The 24,461-nt window shown below is 43.4% G+C and overlaps 1 protein-coding gene across 1 annotated transcript in view; it reads right to left on the minus strand.

Moving 5' to 3' along the window:
* The window catches only part of SEMA3D (semaphorin 3D), a 301,084-nt gene that overhangs the window by 143,586 nt on the left and 133,037 nt on the right, over positions 1 to 24,461 (minus strand). The window lies entirely within an intron of this gene.

Raw genomic sequence — 24,461 nt, forward strand, 5'->3', positions numbered from 1 at the left:
GGCTCCTACTGAAGAAATTTAGCGACATCTATGCTCCTAAATACAAATGCCCCCTCACATCTGAGCCCCATAAAAGTGCCTAAACCACAGTTAGCATCTACCTATTTCATATTAACATAGAGAGTAGCCCAATTATTTTATGGGTACGTGGCTCCAGAAGCATGAGCTGGGCACAATGTATTAGGTGTATTAGGAAATGTATTGGTCACTACAATAGCAGATTTGAAATGTTTACTCTGCTACTTCCACTACATGTTTTTTTTTGTAGAAAATCCATTGCTGCATCCATAGATGAATTCCCAGAAGGGAGTAAATTCTAATAAGGGGTCACTTGATGGGATGACCAATGTTTAAGTACATCAAGGGCTCTGCAAATGGAATCCACAAACTATTTTAAAAATATCTGCTCCGCAAAAGTCAAATAGCGCTTCTTCTCTCCTAAGCCCTGCCATGTAGCCAAACAGTATTGTACAACCTTAAGTTGGGTATTGTCACATTCAGCAGAAATTATGTAACAAATTATGGGGGAAATTTTATCCATTTTCCTTAGTGAAAATAAAAAATCTAGACTTAAACAGTATATCAGTGATACAAAGACAATTAATCGTTCTTCACCACACAATGGTATAAACTTCTGTGACACATCTGTGGCATCAACATACTCACTGCACCCGAAGATGAATTCATTGAGGTGTGCAGTTTGTACACTGTGGTCACTTGTGGGGGATTTCTGCTGTTCTGACACTTCAGGGACTCTGCCAATATGACATGGCACCCGCAATTCATTCCACCAAATCCTCAAGTACAATATGGCCCTCCTTCCCTTCTCAGCTTTGAAAAGAACCTCAAAAGTAACTCTCAATTACATGGAGTGTATTGGAGAGCACTCAGGAAAAATTACACAACAAACTGTGTGCTCCATTTTTTTTTATATATTATTCCGTCTAAAAATTAAAAACTTGGGGTTAAAACAACATTTTAGAAGAAAAAATGTAATTGTTCTTTCTTAACCGCTCAATGGTATAAATTTCTATGTCAACCTGTAGTGCCAATATGCTCAATGCCCCACTAGATGAATTTATTGTACTTTGTAAAATTGGATTACTTATGGGGATCTTCTTTTCTGGCATGTCAGGGGCTTTTCCAATGTGACATGTCATCTCCAAACTATTCCAACTACATATTGATGCCATGAATATAGGAGGATGAGGGCAAAATGTGACCAATAGTTAAGGCATCAATAAAGACTACACCCTTTTGTTTGATATAGAGACAAGAGGACTGTGGGAATAGTAGTCAGGAAGTCATAAAATGACCAATTCAAAATGACAACAATTACTGCTTTTTTGCAAAAATATAACAAGTGTTTTATTAATATAATAAATAGCAAAAAAGTGACATGACATAATGACAACAACATTAAACAGAGATCAGGCTAGAGCAAGGAGGTGTCACTGACACAAAAGAACCAGGAGTCCACCCTTCATTGGGGAAGCAGGATCACCAAAGTGATAGGTGGGACATGGCCAGAAAAAGCACATTGGACACTGGGCCCGAATAAACATCCATGATCCAGAGTGTGCACACCTATTATAGTGTGCACCAACAGGGATCAACATACATAGGGGGCCCAATATCCAAAGAGTCAGACCATTTACCACACCACAATAATAGCAGAGACAGGCATTAATCAAAATACATCACATTATCATACACAAAGTCCCTGTGCTGCACTCACCCATAATAAGGAAGGTGGGTCCCGAGTAAAACGTGCCCCGACGCGCACGTTTCGATGTCTTCTTCGGGGGGCCGTGGTGTGCTGTCACATAACAAAACTGCGTTTAAATATACCGCTCCCATGTCCAGCCGGGCAGCGATTGGTCGCGTGCGGGGTGGGGATCCGGCAGTGGGCCGCGTCATCGGGCATTCCCGGAACTGACGCGGGCGCTTCCTGTGTCGTCACACAGAGCGCACGCGTCACTCCGTACGGAAGCCGGCCAACGCGAACATGCCCGGATTCACAGCGCGCACGCGCTCCACAGCCGCGGCCATTAGAGGAGAGGGCAAGGAAAAGGGCAAAAGGGGCTGGCGATATACATATGCGCGTCTAAGACCATAAATCCCGATATTTGGGGGCTGAATATAGAGCAGGAGACAATCTCCTCCTACATTACCCCAAACCTACATACATAACCGGGCAACATCAAAGAGTCTGCTAAAACCAGCGAATATAATCATACACCAGCACAGACCCAGATATACATTCCAGGGCAGCCGCTATTGTAATAATAGATAGTAAAAGAGATAACCATACCATGGTCACTTTACAGTAACCATGGTGATATCAAATAAACAGCAACCCTAATAATTTAAACACACCAGTCTAGTCCGTAAGATAGAGTTATGGATAAGACCCAGACATGTATATCAGCAATCCATAAATGGGGGGCATGCACGATTCAATCTTCAATGCCCTCCTCCTTCATGGCAACTTCATCTTTTAATGCCAAACATTAGTTAGAGATGGAGTATATCCGTCCACAGTATGGGTCCATAGATGTGAATATTTTCAATGTGACCAAGATATTTCATGCACTAGTAGATACATCCATGTTCCCATTAGCAGAGGGGGGAACGGCAAAATTCCAAACGCAGACAAAATAAGCCTGTAGAAAGAACAAATCAAAAAACAAGAGACAAACACCAACATGAATAAACACAGTTTTAAAACCAAAGACACTGAGGCAAGTGACTAAAACATCACAGATAAATGAATCAGAAAAAACTGAGTCGGGTGGAAACGATTTCTAAACGCTGACGGAGCCCGACCTCATAGAAAGGGGGCGAAGGACAACTTCTCATTGAGTCCCCCAGGTGTCATGGTGCCCAAAATGACAATCCATCTGCATTCAAGGCGCGACAATGCCTGCTGGTAATTGCCGCCCCTTGAACCAAGATGTAATTTGTCGATAGCCTTCACTCTGAAGGATGCCGGATTGCAATCGTGATGCGTCTTGTAATGTCGAGGGATGGTACGAAGAGAGTTCAAATCTTCAACATCCTTTGCCGCCACAATGTCTCTGACATGTTCGCGTGTACGCACCCGAAACTGCCGAGTTGTTAAACCGACATACAACAAATTGCATCCACATTTTGCCACATAGATTACATGGTCGGTACTACACGAGATGTAATGCCTAATTATGAACTCTTTCGTACCATCCGCCGACAAAAAAGAGGAGGCCCTATCAATGTTTTTACAGGCCATACACGCACCACAGGGGAAACAACCCCATCTTGGTTTCCCGATGTTAAATGGAAGGACATCATGATGCACATAATGACTATGCACCAGGATGTCACGCAGATTCCTACCCCTCCTTGCCGTCATGAGGGGACGGTCAGAGAGAGCCTTCGCCAACGAAGGTTCCGTTTTCAAAACAGACCAGTGCTTATCAAGAATACGTCTTATCTCACCCCACTGGTTATTAAAGGTGGATATGAACCGTATTGGTCCAATGCTAGGCTCCGTTTTCTTGGATATAGATAAAAGTTGGTGTCTAGAAGTGGCTCTGGCCCTGGAGTGAGCTTGTTTCACATTCCGAGCACTGTATCCCCTGTCCCTGAACCGCTGGGACAGATCTCCGGACTGTATAGCAAAGGACTCATTAGAAGAGCATATCCTCCTAATCCTCAAAAACTGTCCCACAGGAATAGCCCTGATGGTTGAGGGCAAATGGGAGGATGATGCATGTAGTAGACTGTTCACCGACGTCTCCTTCCGGAAGACATCAGTCTGAACAGACCTATCAGTTTGAATCGAGATGTTAATATCCAAAAAGTCCATGGACTCCGAATTACTCCTGAAGGTCATCCTGACATTGCGATCGTTAGAATTCAAAACGGAAATAAAAGAAGATAATTCAAGGTCGGTTCCCCCCCAGATGATGAACACGTCATCGATGTATCTTAGCCAGCACTGCAAATGGGAAGCGGCGCAGGCGCCGTCGCCGAAAATCTCCCTCTCCCAATAGCCGAGAAAGAGATTTGCGTACGACGGCGCGCACGCCGCGCCCATCGCAGTGCCACGCTTCTGGAGGAAGAACCGATCCTTGAAAAGAAAAAAATTCCGTGTCAAGATGAACTCCAGGAGTTCGAGGACCAAATCCTGCATAGATGTCTCCCAGCGGCTCATTCGCAGGAAAAACTTAGCTGCCAACAGCCCATCCTTGTGCTGGATACAGGAATAAAGGGACTCCACATCAGCTGCCACCAAGATAGAACCAGGATCAAGATACAATCCATCAATCCGCCTCAGGACGTCCGACGTGTCTCTGACATAGGAGGGGAGCGTTTCAACCAATGGATGGAGATAATATTCAATAAATTTACAAATTGGGTCGCATAGCCCTCCTATGCCAGAGACAATAGGACGTCCAGGGGGACAACGGGGGTTCTTATGTATCTTGGGCAGCAGATAAAAAGTTGGAGTTACTGGAAATTTGATGTGGAGCCCCTCATACACGATCGATCAAGTTTTTTCCATTTACCACTGAGAATGGAGAGTCGGGGGGGAAAAGGCCCCAACCAGAAACGGAAGTTGACCCCTCCACAATCACTTGACAAGAAGAGTAAAAACGATCTCCAGGTGATAAATTTATCTAATATTTCTCTGAGTAAAGAGCAGGTGGAGGTTCTTAAGTTGGGGCTTACTTTCTCCCCCGACTCTAATGCTGATCTCTTTACAGTGATTAAAGATCTTCACTTATTTTCAAGAAAGCTAGTCCTCCACAAGCTGCATTCACGAGGCAATGGTGACTCCCAACAGTTAACATCTAGAGAATTGGAGGCAATTGCCACGTTGGAGGAATTGGAGGAGGAGTCTATGAGCACCTTAACAGGTAAATTTCCACCTAAGGTGTATTCTAAATCAACCACGTTCCCCCCTATTGCCCTCTGCCCGCAGGTGGAGATTTTTAACAAACTTGTGATGGAAGATCTGAAAAAACTTGATCGATCGGGGTACCATCACAACCTCTCCATGAAACAGAGAAACGCTTTAAGCGAATTGAAGTCCATGGAGGGGATTGTAATCAAACCTGCGGACAAAGGCGGGAACGTGGTCATCTGGCCAGTCCAGATGTATGAGCGTGAAGCCTTTAAACAATTGAGAAATCAGGATGCATATGTCTCACTGTCTTACAACCCCACTGGTGAATTCATGGCTGAATTGGTTGGTGTGCTGGATATGGCTTTATCCCGGGGAATTATTACCAAAAGAGTGTATGAGGGGCTCCACATCAAATTTCCAGTAACTCCAACTTTTTATCTGCTGCCCAAGATACATAAGAACCCCCGTTGTCCCCCTGGACGTCCTATTGTCTCTGGCATAGGAGGGCTATGCGACCCAATTTGTAAATTTATTGAATATTATCTCCATCCATTGGTTGAAACGCTCCCCTCCTATGTCAGAGACACGTCGGACGTCCTGAGGCGGATTGATGGATTGTATCTTGATCCTGGTTCTATCTTGGTGGCAGCTGATGTGGAGTCCCTTTATTCCTGTATCCAGCACAAGGATGGGCTGTTGGCAGCTAAGTTTTTCCTGCGAATGAGCCGCTGGGAGACATCTATGCAGGATTTGGTCCTCGAACTCCTGGAGTTCATCTTGACACGGAATTTTTTTCTTTTCAAGGATCGGTTCTTCCTCCAGAAGCGTGGCACTGCGATGGGCGCGGCGTGCGCGCCGTCGTACGCAAATCTCTTTCTCGGCTATTGGGAGAGGGAGATTTTCGGCGACGGCGCCTGCGCCGCTTCCCATTTGCAGTGCTGGCTAAGATACATCGATGACGTGTTCATCATCTGGGGGGGAACCGACCTTGAATTATCTTCTTTTATTTCCGTTTTGAATTCTAACGATCGCAATGTCAGGATGACCTTCAGGAGTAATTCGGAGTCCATGGACTTTTTGGATATTAACATCTCGATTCAAACTGATAGGTCTGTTCAGACTGATGTCTTCCGGAAGGAGACGTCGGTGAACAGTCTACTACATGCATCATCCTCCCATTTGCCCTCAACCATCAGGGCTATTCCTGTGGGACAGTTTTTGAGGATTAGGAGGATATGCTCTTCTAATGAGTCCTTTGCTATACAGTCCGGAGATCTGTCCCAGCGGTTCAGGGACAGGGGATACAGTGCTCGGAATGTGAAACAAGCTCACTCCAGGGCCAGAGCCACTTCTAGACACCAACTTTTATCTATATCCAAGAAAACGGAGCCTAGCATTGGACCAATACGGTTCATATCCACCTTTAATAACCAGTGGGGTGAGATAAGACGTATTCTTGATAAGCACTGGTCTGTTTTGAAAACGGAACCTTCGTTGGCGAAGGCTCTCTCTGACCGTCCCCTCATGACGGCAAGGAGGGGTAGGAATCTGCGTGACATCCTGGTGCATAGTCATTATGTGCATCATGATGTCCTTCCATTTAACATCGGGAAACCAAGATGGGGTTGTTTCCCCTGTGGTGCGTGTATGGCCTGTAAAAACATTGATAGGGCCTCCTCTTTTTTGTCGGCGGATGGTACGAAAGAGTTCATAATTAGGCATTACATCTCGTGTAGTACCGACCATGTAATCTATGTGGCAAAATGTGGATGCAATTTGTTGTATGTCGGTTTAACAACTCGGCAGTTTCGGGTGCGTACACGCGAACATGTCAGAGACATTGTGGCGGCAAAGGATGTTGAAGATTTGAACTCTCTTCGTACCATCCCTCGACATTACAAGACGCATCACGATTGCAATCCGGCATCCTTCAGAGTGAAGGCTATCGACAAATTACATCTTGGTTCAAGGGGCGGCAATTACCAGCAGGCATTGTCGCGCCTTGAATGCAGATGGATTGTCATTTTGGGCACCATGACACCTGGGGGACTCAATGAGAAGTTGTCCTTCGCCCCCTTTCTATGAGGTCGGGCTCCGTCAGCGTTTAGAAATCGTTTCCACCCGACTCAGTTTTTTCTGATTCATTTATCTGTGATGTTTTAGTCACTTGCCTCAGTGTCTTTGGTTTTAAAACTGTGTTTATTCATGTTGGTGTTTGTCTCTTGTTTTTTGATTTGTTCTTTCTACAGGCTTATTTTGTCTGCGTTTGGAATTTTGCCGTTCCCCCCTCTGCTAATGGGAACATGGATGTATCTACTAGTGCATGAAATATCTTGGTCACATTGAAAATATTCACATCTATGGACCCATACTGTGGACGGATATACTCCATCTCTAACTAATGTTTGGCATTAAAAGATGAAGTTGCCATGAAGGAGGAGGGCATTGAAGATTGAATCGTGCATGCCCCCCATTTATGGATTGCTGATATACATGTCTGGGTCTTATCCATAACTCTATCTTACGGACTAGACTGGTGTGTTTAAATTATTAGGGTTGCTGTTTATTTGATATCACCATGGTTACTGTAAAGTGACCATGGTATGGTTATCTCTTTTACTATCTATTATTACAATAGCGGCTGCCCTGGAATGTATATCTGGGTCTGTGCTGGTGTATGATTATATTCGCTGGTTTTAGCAGACTCTTTGATGTTGCCCGGTTATGTATGTAGGTTTGGGGTAATGTAGGAGGAGATTGTCTCCTGCTCTATATTCAGCCCCCAAATATCGGGATTTATGGTCTTAGACGCGCATATGTATATCGCCAGCCCCTTTTGCCCTTTTCCTTGCCCTCTCCTCTAATGGCCGCGGCTGTGGAGCGCGTGCGCGCTGTGAATCCGGGCATGTTCGCGTTGGCCGGCTTCCGTACGGAGTGACGCGTGCGCTCTGTGTGACGACACAGGAAGCGCCCGCGTCAGTTCCGGGAATGCCCGATGACGCGGCCCACTGCCGGATCCCCACCCCGCACGCGACCAATCGCTGCCCGGCTGGACATGGGAGCGGTATATTTAAACGCAGTTTTGTTATGTGACAGCACACCACGGCCCCCCGAAGAAGACATCGAAACGTGCGCGTCGGGGCACGTTTTACTCGGGACCCACCTTCCTTATTATGGGTGAGTGCAGCACAGGGACTTTGTGTATGATAATGTGATGTATTTTGATTAATGCCTGTCTCTGCTATTATTGTGGTGTGGTAAATGGTCTGACTCTTTGGATATTGGGCCCCCTATGTATGTTGATCCCTGTTGGTGCACACTATAATAGGTGTGCACACTCTGGATCATGGATGTTTATTCGGGCCCAGTGTCCAATGTGCTTTTTCTGGCCATGTCCCACCTATCACTTTGGTGATCCTGCTTCCCCAATGAAGGGTGGACTCCTGGTTCTTTTGTGTCAGTGACACCTCCTTGCTCTAGCCTGATCTCTGTTTAATGTTGTTGTCATTATGTCATGTCACTTTTTTGCTATTTATTATATTAATAAAACACTTGTTATATTTTTGCAAAAAAGCAGTAATTGTTGTCATTTTGAATTGGTCATTTTATGACTTCCTGACTACTATTCCCACAGTCCTCTTGTCTCTATACATATTGATGCCAGTATACCACTCCTTCACTTCTGAGCTTTGCACTGACCTCAAAAGTAGTGTAGCATCACATATGGGGTATTGGCGAATTCAGGAGAAATTGTGTAGCAAATTGGAAGATCCATTTTTTTCTATCATCCTTTTTGAACATTAAAACTTTGAGACTAGAGCAACATTTAATGGAAAAATATATTTTTTTCATTTTCATAGCTCAATGCTGTAAAAATTCAGTGTAGCACCAGTGGGTTCAAGGTGTTTACTACACATGTAGATAAATTCCATACGGGATGTAGTTTCTAAAATGGAGTGCCTTGTGGGAGGTTTCCACTGTTTAGACACATCAGGGGCTCTACAAATGCGGCATGGCATCCACTATCTATTCTAGACAATTTTGCACTCCAAAATGTAAATACCACTCATTTCCTTCCGAGTCCTTCTGTGCGCCCAAACTAGTGTTCCACCACATATGGGGTATCTCTATACTCAGGAGAAATTGCACAACAAATTGTATGGTCCATTTTCTAATGTTACCCTTGTAAAATTAAACATTTTGGGCTTAAAGCAACACTTTGTAGTAAATGTGTATTTTTTCATTTTTGCAGCGAAACATTTTTAAATTCTATGAAGCTCCTGTGGGTTCAAGGTGCACACCAAATATCTAGATAAATTCCTTAAGGAGTGTACTTCCAAAATATCGTCACTTGTGGGGGTTTCCACTGTTTAAGCACATCAATGACTTTGCAAACACGACATGGAAATCACTATCTCTTCCAACCAATCTTGTGCTCTAAATTATAAATAGCACTCCTTCCTTTCCAAGCTCTGCCATGTGCCCAAACAGTAGTTTTCCACTCCATATGGTGTCTCAGTGTATTCAGAAGAAACTGCACAACAAATTGTCTAGTCCATCATCTCCTGTTACCCCTTGTAAAAATGGAAGATTTGATGCTAATGCAATAATTTTGTGGGACAAATTTACATTTTTATTTTTTGGTGCTTATGTACTGTAGTCATGTAACAAATTCTGGGCATTAATGATTTCGTGAGATATAACTATCTGGCATCAGAACATAAAAATAAATTCTAAGTTAAAAAATGTCAACATTTTCACATTTTTTGTCCACGTTTTGATATTTGAAGTAATAAACGCAAATCATATCAACTAAAATATAACACTGTCATTAAGTACAATGTGTCATGAAAAAAACAGTCTCAGAATTATAGGGATTCGTTGAAATATTCCAGAGTTATTACATTATAAAGGCACCCTTGTCAGAATTGTAAAATTTGGCCTGGTCAGAAAGGTGAAATAGGCTTTGGGGTGAAGCGGTTAAAATAAAGCATGCAGCCTCGTAAGTAGAGTTGAGCGCGGTTCGCGGTTCGTGGTTCTCCAGTTCTAGGCTCGAGTGATTTTGGGGGCTGTTCGAGATCGAACTAGAACTCGAGCTTTTTGCAAAAGCTCGATAGTTCTAGATACGTTCGAGAACGGTTCTAGCAGCAAAAAGCAGGGCTTTTTACAGCTACAGTGTGCAGGAGCCATCGCTGGCAGCCTGCCAGAAGCTGGTAACCAAGATAAACATCGGGTATCCAAGCAAAGCGCTTTGGTTAGTAACCCGATGTTTATCTTAGTTACGTGCAGGAAGCCCACACTTCCCCGCTCAGCTCGCTCCGCCCCCTCCTGCCCGCGGCATGTACACATACACACACACACACACACACACACACACACACGGTCCCGCTCGGCTTACCTGCGGTGATGAAGTCCCGCCATCCCGACCTCAGCGCTGTCACTGTCCTCCATGGCCGCCGCTTGTCACATCACCTCTCACTTCCGACCCGAGACTGACTAGCGGTGACGTCACGGACCTCTCGCGATGCTTGGTGTGAAGGCGCCGGTCATTGAACTCAGTGACAGGGGTGTCAGTGTGCTGTAGATCAGCGCAGGTAATGTACCTCGCTGACAGCAGCACTTGTCATCCCCTGCAGTGACCTGGGCTGACCCATTGATGTTAGCTCAGGTCACTGCATTGCTCTCCCAGCCAATGGGGAACATCCTGCTCTTCATTGACTGGGACAGTGTGGATCGTCATGGCAACCCCTTGGATTACACCAGACCTGGATTTGTTTTTCTTTCTAATAAATTGGTTAAAGAGGGAATGTTTTGGGGAGTGTTTTTTCAAATAAAAATGTGTTTGTCGTCTATTTTTTTTTATTACTGACTGGGTTGGTGATGTCGGGTATCTGATAGACGCCTGACCTCACCAACCCCAGGGCTTGATGCCAGGTGACATTACACATCTGGTATTAACCCCATATATTACCCCGTTTGCCACCGCACCAGGGCGCGGGATGAGCTGGGGCGAAGCACCAGGATTGGCGCATCTAATGGATGCGCCACTTCTGGGGCGGCTGTGGCCTGCTATTTTTAGGATGGGGAGAGTCCAATAACCATGGACCTCCCTAGTCTGAGAATATCAGGCCCCAGCTGTCTGCTTTACCTTGGCTGGTGATCCAATTTTGGGGGACCCCTACGTGTTTTTTTTTTTTAATTATTTATTTAATTTAAAATAACAGCGTGGGGTGCCCTCAGTTTTGGATTACCAGCCAAGGTGAGGTTGCCAGCTGTGGTCTGCAGGCTGCAGCCGTCTGCTTTACCCTAGCTGGCTACAAAACTAGGGGGAACCCTATGTCATTTTTTTTTCATTTTTTTGGCTAAATACAAAGCTAAGCACCCCTTAGTGCCACATGAAAGGCACCAAAGGGTGCTCCACTTTTTCTCCACTTTTTCTCCACTTTTTCTCCACTTTTTCTCCACTTTCTCTCCACTTTTTCTCCACTTTTTCTCCACTTTTTCTCCACTTTTTCTCCACTTTTTCTCCACTTTTTCTCCACTTTTTCGCCACTTTTTCTCCACTTTTTCTCCATTTTTTTCTCCACTTTTTCTCCACTTTTTCTCCACTTTTTCTCCACTTTTTCTCCACTTTTTCTCCATTTTTTTCTCCACTTTTTCTCCATTTTTTCTCCACTTTTTCTCCATTTTTTCTCCACTTTTTCTCCACTTCTTCTCCACTTTTTCTCCATTTTTTTCTCCACTTTTTCTCCACTTTTTCTCCACTTTTTCTCCACTTTTTCTCCATTTTTTTCTCCACTTTTTCTCCACTTTTTCTTCATTCTTTTTCTATGGTCGGTCTACCCATTAGCTCTGCCATGCATACTGTAGCTCTACACCTACTGCACATGTTACTTTATGATTGACATCTCTTTCGTACCAGAGCTATCTAAGCCTACTCTGACCCCATAATTGTCATTACTATATTGTCCTTGTACTGTATTATGACATTTGTATCATGTGTTTCATTTCTTGCTGTGTTGCAATTTTTTTGCTGCATCCCAATTGTACCTCTACATTGTTCGAGTTTATGTTATTGTTCTCTCACTCTTATGTGATACTGATTATTGTCATTTTTCATGATTACATGCAGATAAGTCCAATCTGACGAAGGCTCAGGCCGAAACGTCATTTGTAACTTGTTTTGGACAAAAACATATATGCTTATGAAACATTTATTTTTTCTTAATACGGACCAATAAAGAGTGATTTTGCATTACTATCCGTTGTGACTTACTGACTTAGTCTGGGAGATTTAGAGTGCCGAGGTTACTCACTAATTTTATCTATTATTACTTCTGAGCACCTATATACCAGTGAGCAGAGCTTCCTCTACAGTAGTTCTCCTGATTAGGCATGCCCTTACCTCATGAGCAGGGCATTGCAGCTTTGGTAACAACCATTACGACATGGTCTCTGCTGCTGTGGACCCGAGAAGAGTGAGTGCAGATTCATTGCACCCACACTCCTCACATGAAGGGTCCGTACTCCTAGAAAATGGGGGATACGTTCCCTGAGTGTCTCCCCCCCATATTCTAGACGGTCCAGAGTCGTTGTGGGACCCCTTATTTTTTTTCTTACAATAAATTGGTGAAAGAGGAAATGTTTTGGGGACTGTTTTTTCAAATAAATTTCTTTTGTCGATTTTTTTTTTTGTTAGTACTGACAGTTTATGATGTTGGGTATCTAATAGACGCCATGACATCACAAACTGCTGGGCTTGATCTCAGGTGACTTTACAGCTAGTATCAACCCGATTTATTACCCCATTTGCCACTGCACCAGGGCACAGGATGAGCTGGGGTGAAGCGCCAGGATTGGCGCATCTAGTGTATGCGCCACTTCTGGGGTGCCTGCGGCCTGCTATTTTTAGGCTGTGAAGGCCCAATAACTATGGACCTACCCACCCTGAGAATACCAGACCACAGCTGTCCGCTTTACCTTGGCTGGTGATCCAATTTGGGGGGGACCCTACTTTTATTGTGTAATTATTAATATTTATAAAATAATTATAAAAAAGAGCCTAAGGGGACCTCCACATTGGATCCCCAACCACGGTAAAGCTGCCAGCTGTGGTTTTCAGGCTACAGCCGTCTGCTTTACCCTAGCTGGCTATGAAAAATGGGGGGACCCAACGTCATTTTTTTTTTAACTATTTTTTAAATAGAAAAAATTAATAGGCTTCCCTGTATTTTGATTGCCAACCAAGGTAACGGCAGGCAGATGGGGGTGGCAACCCATAGCTGTCTGCTTTATCTGCGCTGAGAATCAAAAATACCGCGGAGCGCTACGTCATTTTTTTAAAGATTTATTTTTACAGCACTGTGATGTCCAGCAATCAAAATACAGGGAAGCCCATTTTATTTTTAGTTATTTAAATAAATAATTAAAAAAAATATATATGGGCTCCCGCTGCATTTTTTGTATTGCTAGCTAAGGGTAATCCAAGCAGCTACTGGCTGCTAACCCCCACTGCTTGGTGTTACCTTCACTGGCAATGGAAAATCCAGGGAAGCATTTTTCATTTTTTTTGCCAAAAAAATACAAAAAAAGGACGTGAGCTTCGCCATATTTTTGTATGCTAGCCAGGTATAGCAGGCAGGTGCTGGAAGAGTTGGATACAGCGCCAGAATATGGCGCTTCTATGAAAATGCCATTTTCTGAGGCGGCTGCAGACTGCAATTCGCAGCAGTGGGGCCCAGAAAGCTCAGGCCAACCTGTGCTGCGGATTCCAATCCCCAGCTGCCTAGTTGTACCTGGCTGGACACAAAAATGGGGCGAAGCCTACGTCATTTGTTTTCTAATTATGTCATGAAATTCATGAAATAATAAAAAAAGGGCTTCCCTTTATTTTTGGTTCCCAGCCGGGTACAAATAGGCAACTGGGGGTTGGGGGCAGCCGTACCTGCCTGCTGTACCTGGCTAGCATACAAAAATATGGCGAAGCCCACATAATTTTTTCAGGGGGCAAAAAACTTCTGCATACAGTCCTGGATGGAGTATGCTGAGCCTTGTAGTTCTGCAGCTGCTGTCTATCTGTATGGAGAAGAGCAGACAGCAGCTGCAGAACTACAAGGCTCAGCATACTCCATCCAGGACTGTATGCAGAATTTTTTTGCCCACCAAAAAAATGACGTGGGCTTCGCCATATTTTTGTATGCTAGCCAGGTACAGCAGGCAGCCATGGGCTGCCTCCAACCCCCAGTTGCCTATTTGTACCCGGCTGGGAACCAAAAATATAGGGAAGCCCGTTTTTTTTAATTATTTCACTTATTTCATGAAATAATTAAAAAACAAATGACGTGGGCTTCGCCCCATTTTTGTGTCCAGCCGGGTACAACTAGGCAGCTGGGGATTGGAATCCACAGCACAGGTTAGCCCGAGGTTTCTGGGCGCCTCTGCTGCGGATTTCAGTCCGCAGCCGTTCCAGAAAATGGCGCTCTCATAGAAGCGCCATCATCTGGCGCTGTATCCAACTCTTCCAACAGCCCTGGAGCCGGGTGGCTTGTTGGGTAATCATGAATTAATACTGGCTTTGTTTTACTAGCCAGTGTTAAGCCAGAGATTCTTAATGTCAGGCACGTTTGACCCGGCCATTAAGAATCTCCAATAAAGGGTTAAAAAAAACACCACACAGAGAAAAAATACTTTAATAGAAATAAATACACAGACACATTAGAGACTCCATCTTTATTACCCCCTGTCAGCCCTCCACGATCCTGCTCTTCTGTCCTCTTTCTTTCTAGTGTAGTAGTAGTGAAGATTGTAGTGAGGATGAGGTGCACCAGCCCATCATGGGCTGGGGAACCTCATCCTCAGTACAATCCTCACTACAATCGGGAAGCAGCGTGCAGCCTTCACTCCGTGAGTGATCAGTGCTGGCTGTCAGCGGTAACAGCAGTAACGCTGACAGACGCGTTACCATAGAAACGGTGCTCTCGGAGCCGCGGTTAGCGGTGACGTCACCGCTAACTGCGTTGCTATGGCAACGGTGATCTCCGTTAATGACCGGCTGTGTCAGCCGGTCCCTAACGGAATGGGGAGTCGACCGTGTGCTAGAGCATGTCGCCGGTACACGGCGATACACATATGTGCACCGTGTACCGGAGAGATGCACTCGCAGGTCCTACATGACGTGTCATAGTCATGTGACCAGTCTGTAGCCAATGAGATAATAGCCACGTGACTGGTCACATGGCTATTTTGACGTCACGATAGGTCCTGCATCTCTGCTGGCAGTGCAGGTCACTGGGAGGATTCAGCGATCATCGGATGGAATAGCGGCAGGAGACAGAGTGCAGAAGGGATCGCGAGGACCGGTAAGTGTTATGGCAATGTTTATTAACTGTTTGTGTACATTTATAATGCATTTTTATGTGTTTGTGATTGCCTCCCATTATAGCCTTTACGTTCGAGTTCGGTTTGTCGAACGTTCGACGAACCGAACTCGAACGGGACCCCCGTTCGGCGAACCGACCTCGATCCGAACCGGGACCGGTTCGCTCATCTCTACTCGTAAGTGATTGCTGAAATCAGATTCTCTGCCCCTACATCATGCTGGACTCGGATGGAATAGCAAAAATCCAGTAACAGATTCCTCTCAATGAATCAGGAATTATTTACCTAAATGCTCTTAATTATAGACATGATGTAATGCAAATGTTTTAAAATACTCATCGGTCGTGACCTTTTCTGATTTCTGGCATCACTCCGGTCCTCTTATGGCCCAACGTGACCTGAACTCAGATTATCTGGCTCACATCTTTCTCAGGTTAAATGTATGGAACCTTATTTTGATTGTCATAGACTTATATTGGAAAAAAAGCTCCACAGAAGTGGGACTGCAAAGCAAATAAGCGATCACGTGGGCCAGAAGAGGACCAGAGTAGTGTTGGAAATTGGGGAAGACCAAATTGGTAAATTGTACTACATCACAAACATAATTAGGAGGGTTTAGAGAAAACAATATATACAGTATATATATATATATATATATATATATATATATATATATATATATATATATATATATATATATATATACTGAGACTTCTTCCTTAATGCACCAGTATATATGTAATACCCTTATACATAATAGTTAAATTAATCATTTGTTTTTCCTTTACAATGTTACTGTAGTTAAAAAAAGGCAATCTGCTAATACTTTGTTGTATGATAAGCCAATGTGTCCAAAAAAGGAAAAATATTTATAACCTTAAACTATAAAAAAAAATGAATAGTAAGGCTTACACTTGATACTAGATAATATTACATTTTGATTATAAGTGCTTGTTAAAGTCCTTCCATTATGGTCATTTAATTTGCGTTTTTTTAGTGAAGCACAAGTTCCATAGATACTAGGTAAAATGTAATATGTAGTTGGCAATGAAATGATATAATAACATGCAGAAGCCATTGCTGGTAGATGAGATAATAGTCATTTTATAAAGTCCCAGACTATTTTCATTAGAAGCAAACTTTTATAACAAAGAAGTATTAACTTTTATGAACATCAAAGATTAAGGGAAAAGGCTCTGACGTATGGTAAAAGATGGCCAGAGCAAGCAGTAAATCAGCTCACTGCAGAGCTGAAAAGCCACTGTGGTACATATATGAAAATTTCATGTCTGCAAGTTGATGCTACTATAAATATTTCACTACCAAAAATTGGCAAGTGAGTTATTTTTCCTGTTTGAGATTTTCATTTCTTTCCTGTTCACACAGAGTATTTAACTTGATGTTTCAGACAATTTTAGGCAATTCCCAGTGCAATGTATTTCATTTTAATTTTATCCACTTGATACATTATATAAGATTCTTGCCCTATTCTTACTTTTAGTTGTAATATTAATCTTAGGATTCTGTTAAATTTCACTTAAGCATATTTATTCCTTCTTGGGCTGAAGGTCTAATCACTTAACTGTGAGGTCTACTGTAGCGACTCTCCGATCAGATTCCTTACACTACATTTCATTTAATTGAAATCACTCACCAGTGATTACACAGGTATAGGATTGTTTTAGCAATTCTGTACCTTTTACTTATCCTTGGGTATTTCTGATGCTATCTAGCGAATGGGTTTTATTCATCTACTCCTTATTTTACTAAAGTGTGTTTTCCAACTTTGTGTTTTTCTCATTATAGGTGTGTTAGATGGAGACTCTTAACTTTTGTGAAATTGATATATAACGTTTTATGGGATGGCTAGACATGGAAAATACCTAGCTGTAAAAGCTTGTTCTATTATTAAATACTAAGTGTAACTCAGAAAATATGTTAGACATTTACAGTAAGTTTGAAGCATACAAACTTGGCTGTGATGCTTAAAATTTAGATTTTGTAACTTAAAAAGTTGGCAAATAATTAGTTAAATATTTTTTTATATAAACAATTATAATTTTTTACACAATATTTATACCATCACTAGTTTTACTCGGCCACGCTTCGCTGTGGCACATTCTAGTTTATCGGATAAGAAATGAAACAGAAGATACGTTTCCAGCAAGAGTTTAATTTGTCAACACTTGTGGGTATACAATATTTTTGGTTTTACCATCGGCAGCACAGATAAAAAGATTGTCTGGTTTGCCAACCCTAAAGCATGCAACATAAAATTGACCATTGGCTGGAGCAATCCGTATGTGAATATAGACCACACAATTCTAAAGACTGACCCTGAGCTTTGTTGATAGTAATTGTAAACGCCAATCGAACAGGGAATTGCACTCTCTTGAATTGAAATGGTATATCAGATGGAATAATGGGAATTTGAGGAATGAGGACATCTTCACCTTTGTAAGGTTCCATCAAAATTGTTGCTTCTATTATGTTGCTCATCAATTTTTTGACTGCAAGCCGCGTGCCGTTGCAGAGTTTTGGCTGATTAATACGACTACTGTTGTAGAGATGCTGGATGGTGAATTGACGGTCAGCAATGCGTCAATTGACCCAATGAAAAAATAGATGACGATTGTGACAAATGGAATATAGAAAAAAGATTCCGGTCCTTGTGAGCGCTAGTAATAGATCTTTGACAAATGGGCACCCTAGCAGATAAAAATCGAACTTTGAATGTTTAAAGCGGCTATTTCAGCAGATACAAACAGTCTTATGTAATAAATGTATAAAAGTACATTGGATAGGATATATATATGGATTCAACATTAGAATAATATAGAAACCGTCTTCCTAGATTGCAATAACGTCATTGCTGACCATTTTTTCCACAGAAACATAATCTGTAAGGGGACGGTCATTTTTTTGACTATTGAGTGAGTGAGATAATGAGCGTCATTTTCAACTGTTGGTGTTGTTGATCAGCGGTAGCAAGTTTTCGCCTCGCTCCCAGCATATACATTTTTTTCCATTCCAGTCACAGAAACAAAATATAACATTTTTTTCCATTCTAGTCACAGAAACAAAATTTGTGATGGGACAGTCACCTTGCTCCCAGCATATAAAATTTTTTCCATTCCAGTCACAGACACAAAATCTCTGACGGGATGATCATGTTTTGTACAATCATCTGTCAATTGAGTGAGTAAGAAAATGATCTCTATACTGTTGGCATTGTTTCGCCTTGTTTCCAACCATAGACTGCGGTTGTTAGTCTATCGTGAACAGTTGAAATCTTCTGCAGTTGCGCGCATGCGTGGATCGCGATGACGCAGCATATAGCGCAGTTGTTAGTCTACGAACAGTTGAAATTTTCCGCGGTTGAAATTTTCCGCGGTTGCGCACATGCATGGATCGCGATGAGTGGACCAAAACATTTGCGGGGCTCGGGGGGACATTGTGTCAAAATTTCACAACAATCAGTTGGGAACTTTCTGAGATAAGCAGATCTTTACAAACGCAAGTAAGATTTTTATTTATATAGATGAGTACATTGTTCTCATTGGGAGGTCATACTATGTTGTGGGCTGTGTGGAGGACATTAAACTATTTGGAGGGCTACATAGGGGACATTGTACTGTTTGGCGAGGTATGTGGGGGTCATTAAGCTGTTGTGACGACTATGAGGGGGACACTGTATTGTTTGGAGAGCTGTGTGGGGGCCATTTTACTGTTTTGAGTGCCACTATACTGTTTTGAGGGTTATCTGGGGGCAATTGTACTATTTTGAGGGCTACATGGGGTGCAATATACTGTCTGCAGAGCTATTTGAAGGCCATTATACTGTTTGGATCACTACATGAGGGCTAGTATAAAATTTTGAGGGCTATGTTGGGTTCATTTTACTGTTGAGTGCCTCTAAACAGTTTGGTGGGCTTTATGGGTGCAATTATACTCTTTGGAGGGCTATGCTTGAGCCATTATACTGTTTGGAGGGCCATAATACTTTGTGTATGTAGTGTGTGTTGTGAGCTGTGTGGAGGCCGTTATATTGAGTAAGGGATACTATACAGTGTGGGGGCCAACATATAGTATATGAGCCCTTATAGAGTTTGGGGGCTATTATACTGAGTGGAGGGTTGAATGCTAGTCATTATAGTATATCGAAGGGCATTATACTAAATGGAGGGGTATCACATCATGTACTAGGCTGCATGTGGAGCCATCATACTGTTTTGAGGGCTGTATGGGGGCTATTATAATGTTTGGAGGGCTGTGGGGGCATTATACTGTGTGGGAGTTAACTTACTAATAAATAAATTCAATAAACTTCTACCTTTTAAAGCATTCTTCTCTGCAACATCTTTTCCACACCTACCTAATCTTGCACCGTACTGTATTTATAAATAAGTGTATCTATACGACATTAAAATATAACAACACTTTTGACAATATTCTTTATAGTTTGTAGACTCAGATAGGTGGAGATCAGGGTTTTGATACCCCTGTAAATCATTTAACAGATTGTTCAGATGCTAGCTCTTAAGCGGGCTTTACACGCTATAATATCGTTAATGAATTATCGTCATGGTCACAATGTTTGTGACGCACATCTGGCTTCATTAACGATATTGCAGTGTGTGATACTTTTGAGCGACCTTAAACGATCGCAAAAGCGGTAAAATCGTTTGCCGCGGAGAGGTCGTCCTGAAACACAAAATCGTTTTCTGCTTATTAGCGATGTTGTTCATCGTTCCTGCGGCACCACACATCACTGTGTGTGACCCCGCAGGAGCGACAAACATCTCCTAACCTGCCTCCACCGGCAATGCAGAAGGAAGGAGGTGGGAGGGATGTAACGTCCCCCTCATCTCCGCCCTTCCGCTTCTATTGGACGCCTGTCGTGTGACGTCACTGTGACGCCGCATGAACCGCCCCTTAGAAAGGAGGCGGTTCGCCGGCCATAGCGACGTCGCAGAGCAGATATGTGCGTGTGACGCTGCCGTAGCGATAATGTTCGCTACGGCAGCAATCACCACATATCAGCTGTATGACGGGGGCGGGTTCTATCGCGCTCAACATCGCCAGCAAATGCTAGCGATGTCGCAGCATGTAAAGCCCGCTTTAGCTTCCACATAGAGCAGTATTCAGACTCTACTTTGTGGGTGCACTCAGGCAGTCAATCTGTCGAGATCTTAGCACCGACACCCCAACATTTAGAAGTGAGAATATAATTTAAGAAAAAATAAAATATGTACATATGTGTACTATAAATATATTTTTACATTAGTTTAATGGCACGGATTTAAATTTAGAGATTAAGTAAATTGATAATATTATTAAATAATATCAGCAGACAATTTCTAATCTCCCTGAAAATGTCATTGTTTGAGCTATAATCTATATAAGTACATATAATGCAGGAGGGTCTTATCTATATTTAATATAGCGCATGGAACACAACACTTGATTTACCGAGGTCCGAATTTAGCACATCTGAAAATAGCCGGCAGCAGATGTCCTACTACTGCTACATACAGATGACACGACCGCTTCCCATTGGTTAGCTAGATTATATTTCTGAATAGTATTTCAGTGCAAAGATAGCATGATGCAGTAAATTGACAGATTGGTATTTACCACAGGACAGGAGATGAAGGAAACTGTTCACATGTTTCTATCTTACAACTAGATCTGTCTATAAAGAGGATTCTAATGCCCCATTTAAGATGTTTCTAGTTGTGTTTTTATGGCAGATGTAAAGTAGAAAATAAAAAGCTAATTTTAAAAAACATACAGAAGGTTATCTAATATCAGCATTAAGCCAGGGTCACACTGGCGTAATGCATTGGATGCAAAATAGTAATGACATTGGGCTCAGGCTCTGCTGCAAGTGTGATCCGAGTGTCATCTACTGTGACCCAATTCTCTCACATGTGATAATAAGATTAGAGGTGAAGAGAAGAAGAGATTAATTTCTCCATCTTCTCCATTGTCTGTCTCTGTGTATATCAGACTGCTCTCTGATGTCATATACTGTGACCCAATTCTCTCACATTGAATAATCTGATCACAAGTGTGGAGAAGAAGAGATTAATTTCTCCATTTTCTCCATTGTCTGTCTCTGTGTATCTGGGACTGTACTGATGACATCCGAGTGCAGTCCAATGTTTCACTCACACTCATTGACTTGAATGGGTGCATGTCATCCTAACATGCTGCCAATAACATCATGCTACAATTTCTTTTCTCAGTTGTTTAATGCGGAGGCCTCTCAGCTCTGACCTACATCATTGATTAACATTGGTCCGAGTGCAATGTGAGATTTTCTTACAATGCACTCCTCCATACTATATGCCATGGTAAGCGAGACCTAAAAGCTGATAAATCATATCACACTGATGTATTTGGTTCAATATCATATGTGCAGGCATATCATTTATTTAAATGAATCACTTTATTCCAAATATATTGGCAATCACTGTAAGGCACATTTGTTATGGCTGACATACATGCTCAGTGGTCCACTAGTCTGGGAAGCAGGGATGTCAAGGTTATGTTCACTATAGCCCTCACTATTGAACATTGTCATGTCCTAACACTTGCACATTTGTAAGGCTTCATACCAGGTCATGATGTACATTAGTGCCACTAATTTGAGCAGGTCACATGACAGATCAGAGTAATAGTATATTCATAGATATGAGTCTTAGGCCCTTTTCTCACTGTTTTCTTCTCCACATTCAGTAGTCCTGTTGTGGCGCTGATGGGGCCTTTGACTATAGTGGTGCAGACAAAGTCATTGTGTGCTCTCTAATTCACCATTTTTGGGTGTTTTCATGTAATACAAGGCAGAGACCCAAATGCAGTCTACTATATTGGAGTGCCCTCCTACAGTAGGTGCACGACAAAGAACATGGTGAGTCCATCTGCATCATCATAGTCAATGGCCCCATCGGCGCATACATTCGAATCCCATTTTGCAGGGAGTTCACATGCAAGCCCGACGGCACCATTGAGAGTGGAGAAAACCGCAGTGTGAAAGGGCCCAGACGGAATCTTTCATCATGTTTTTGCTACTTCATCTGAGAGCAGCATAATGTAGGAAACTATATCCTGATTGCAACGATGTATCACTTAGTTTACTCGTTGCTGCAGTTGTGACACAATGACAGTTTTTAGATGTAGAATGTAGCAGTGCTCAGAAAACTTAACCTGCCTACACCACAGCTCTCTGTGTACATTGTATATTGACAGTAATCTGCTAATCAGTACTGTGGGTGTGGTTATAAAGCAGAGTACCACAGCTCTAAACATGGTTTAGTGTCTTTTAGAGCTCTCTTCCTATTCAGTTAAATAGTTTGATCTGCCATACCTTGGAGTAGCCACTAAGCAGTGTGATAGAATAGTAGTGTTCTGCTCCATACACTTTGTACATCAGGCTGCTCCAGGAACCTATAGGAGCAGACCTTTAGGGTAGGTTACAGATCTTTTCAAATTTGAGTTCAACAGATTCACCAAATTTCCCCCAAAATTTGAACTTTGTGCAGATTTTGTACTGAACAGGACAGCAGAGGGAGGGGGAAGAGAGAGATTTGTATCATTATGGTCTGTCTACTCTGCTTACCCAGTGAATCTGGAGATGAAATCCAACTCTTGTCCAGACAACCACTGATCGCCAATAGCCCAGTGGTGTACTGACCACCATTGCACAAGATATGTAGATCTGATTTATAAACTGTGATGTGATGTCCCAGCTGTTGGGCATTATGAAGAAGTCCGCTCAGCTGCGCTAACCAAAATTATACCACTCACTCCTGCTTCAGCTGTGTGAAAAATAGTGTTGGGCAAGTGGGGTTTTTTTGCGAATCACAAATAGAATCTCAGTATTTACCCTAAAGGGAATATGTCAGCAGATTTTTTCAAGCACCCATGACGGCACCACGAGAGAGGGGATCCGCCCTTCAAGGACAGGAAACCTCCAGAATAAAAAGGGGCGGCACCTCTCCCCGCATCAGTTGGTTTCCTGTCCTTGAACAGGGAGCCTCCAGGGATCCACTGGATCCAAGAAGGTCCTGATGGGCCGAAGATTCAAGTCCGGCGCCCGGCCGGCCGACTCTAGCAGCGGCACGGGTCCTGCTGCGGTCGGCCGAGGTGCTGTGGAGCTGCTGCAGTGGACCCACGAGGGTCAGGATTGCGTGCGGCGTGCCCGATTCTAGGAGCACCAGGAGCCTGCGGGGACCAGGTAAGATCTGGTCGGCCGCAGGGCTCTCCCGACGCAGCATATCCACGGGGGTCCTGTCTGCGCGCGGGCTCCTTCCCTCCCTACTCCCGCCCCCCCCCTCTCCTTACCACGGCGTACCGGCGCCAGGGGCCGGGATAAGGGTGGCTGCTGCTGATTGCCTATTTGCCGAAGGTGCATTCCCACTTCCATAGATCACAAGAAATAGTGCTCCCCTCTTTTTATGCCAACCCTTCTACTCCGGAGGAGATGGGATGGCATTGCCTGGATGTTATGCGTTGTCTTCAATGGTATCTGTTGGTCACCTCAGAAGGGAGGAGGGATAAGTCTCTGTTTGTAGTCTTCCAGGGTTGTAGGAAGGGGCTTAAGGCTTCTAAATCCACCTTGGCCAGGTGGATCAGGGATGCCATCTCTGATGCTTACACGGCCGGGGGTGAAGCCGTACCTCCTGGTCTGAAGGTGCACTCCACGCGAGCGATGGCATCTTCCTGGGCGGAGAGGTCAGAGGTCTTCATCGAGCAAATATGTAAGGCGGCAACCTGGTCTTCTCCAGCCACCTTTTTTAATCACTATCACCTTGATTTGTCGTTCACCGACGTCACCTTTGGGAGATGGGTTCTGCAAACTGTTGTCCCTCCCTAGGTCTTCATCTCTGTAATTCTCTCGTGGTGCCGTCATGGGTGCTGGAAAAATACGTAATTACTTACCGGTAATGTGTTTTTTCTGAACCCATGACGGCACCCTTACATTGCTGGTTTGCTTCCTTTTTCGCTCCTCTTCACTGGGCGGTTATGGTGGTGGGTTATGTTTTAACGATGTTCCTTGTTTTGGAGGTCCTGTCATGCTCGGTAATCAACTGATGCGGGGAGAGGTGCCGCCCCTTTTTATTATGGAGGTTTCCTGTCCTTGAAGGGCGGATCCCCTCTCTCGTGGTGCCGTCATGGGTTCAGAGAA

This window comes from Anomaloglossus baeobatrachus, chromosome 4 (genome assembly GCF_048569485.1).
Source record: "Anomaloglossus baeobatrachus isolate aAnoBae1 chromosome 4, aAnoBae1.hap1, whole genome shotgun sequence".
Lineage (NCBI taxonomy): Eukaryota > Metazoa > Chordata > Amphibia > Anura > Aromobatidae > Anomaloglossus > Anomaloglossus baeobatrachus.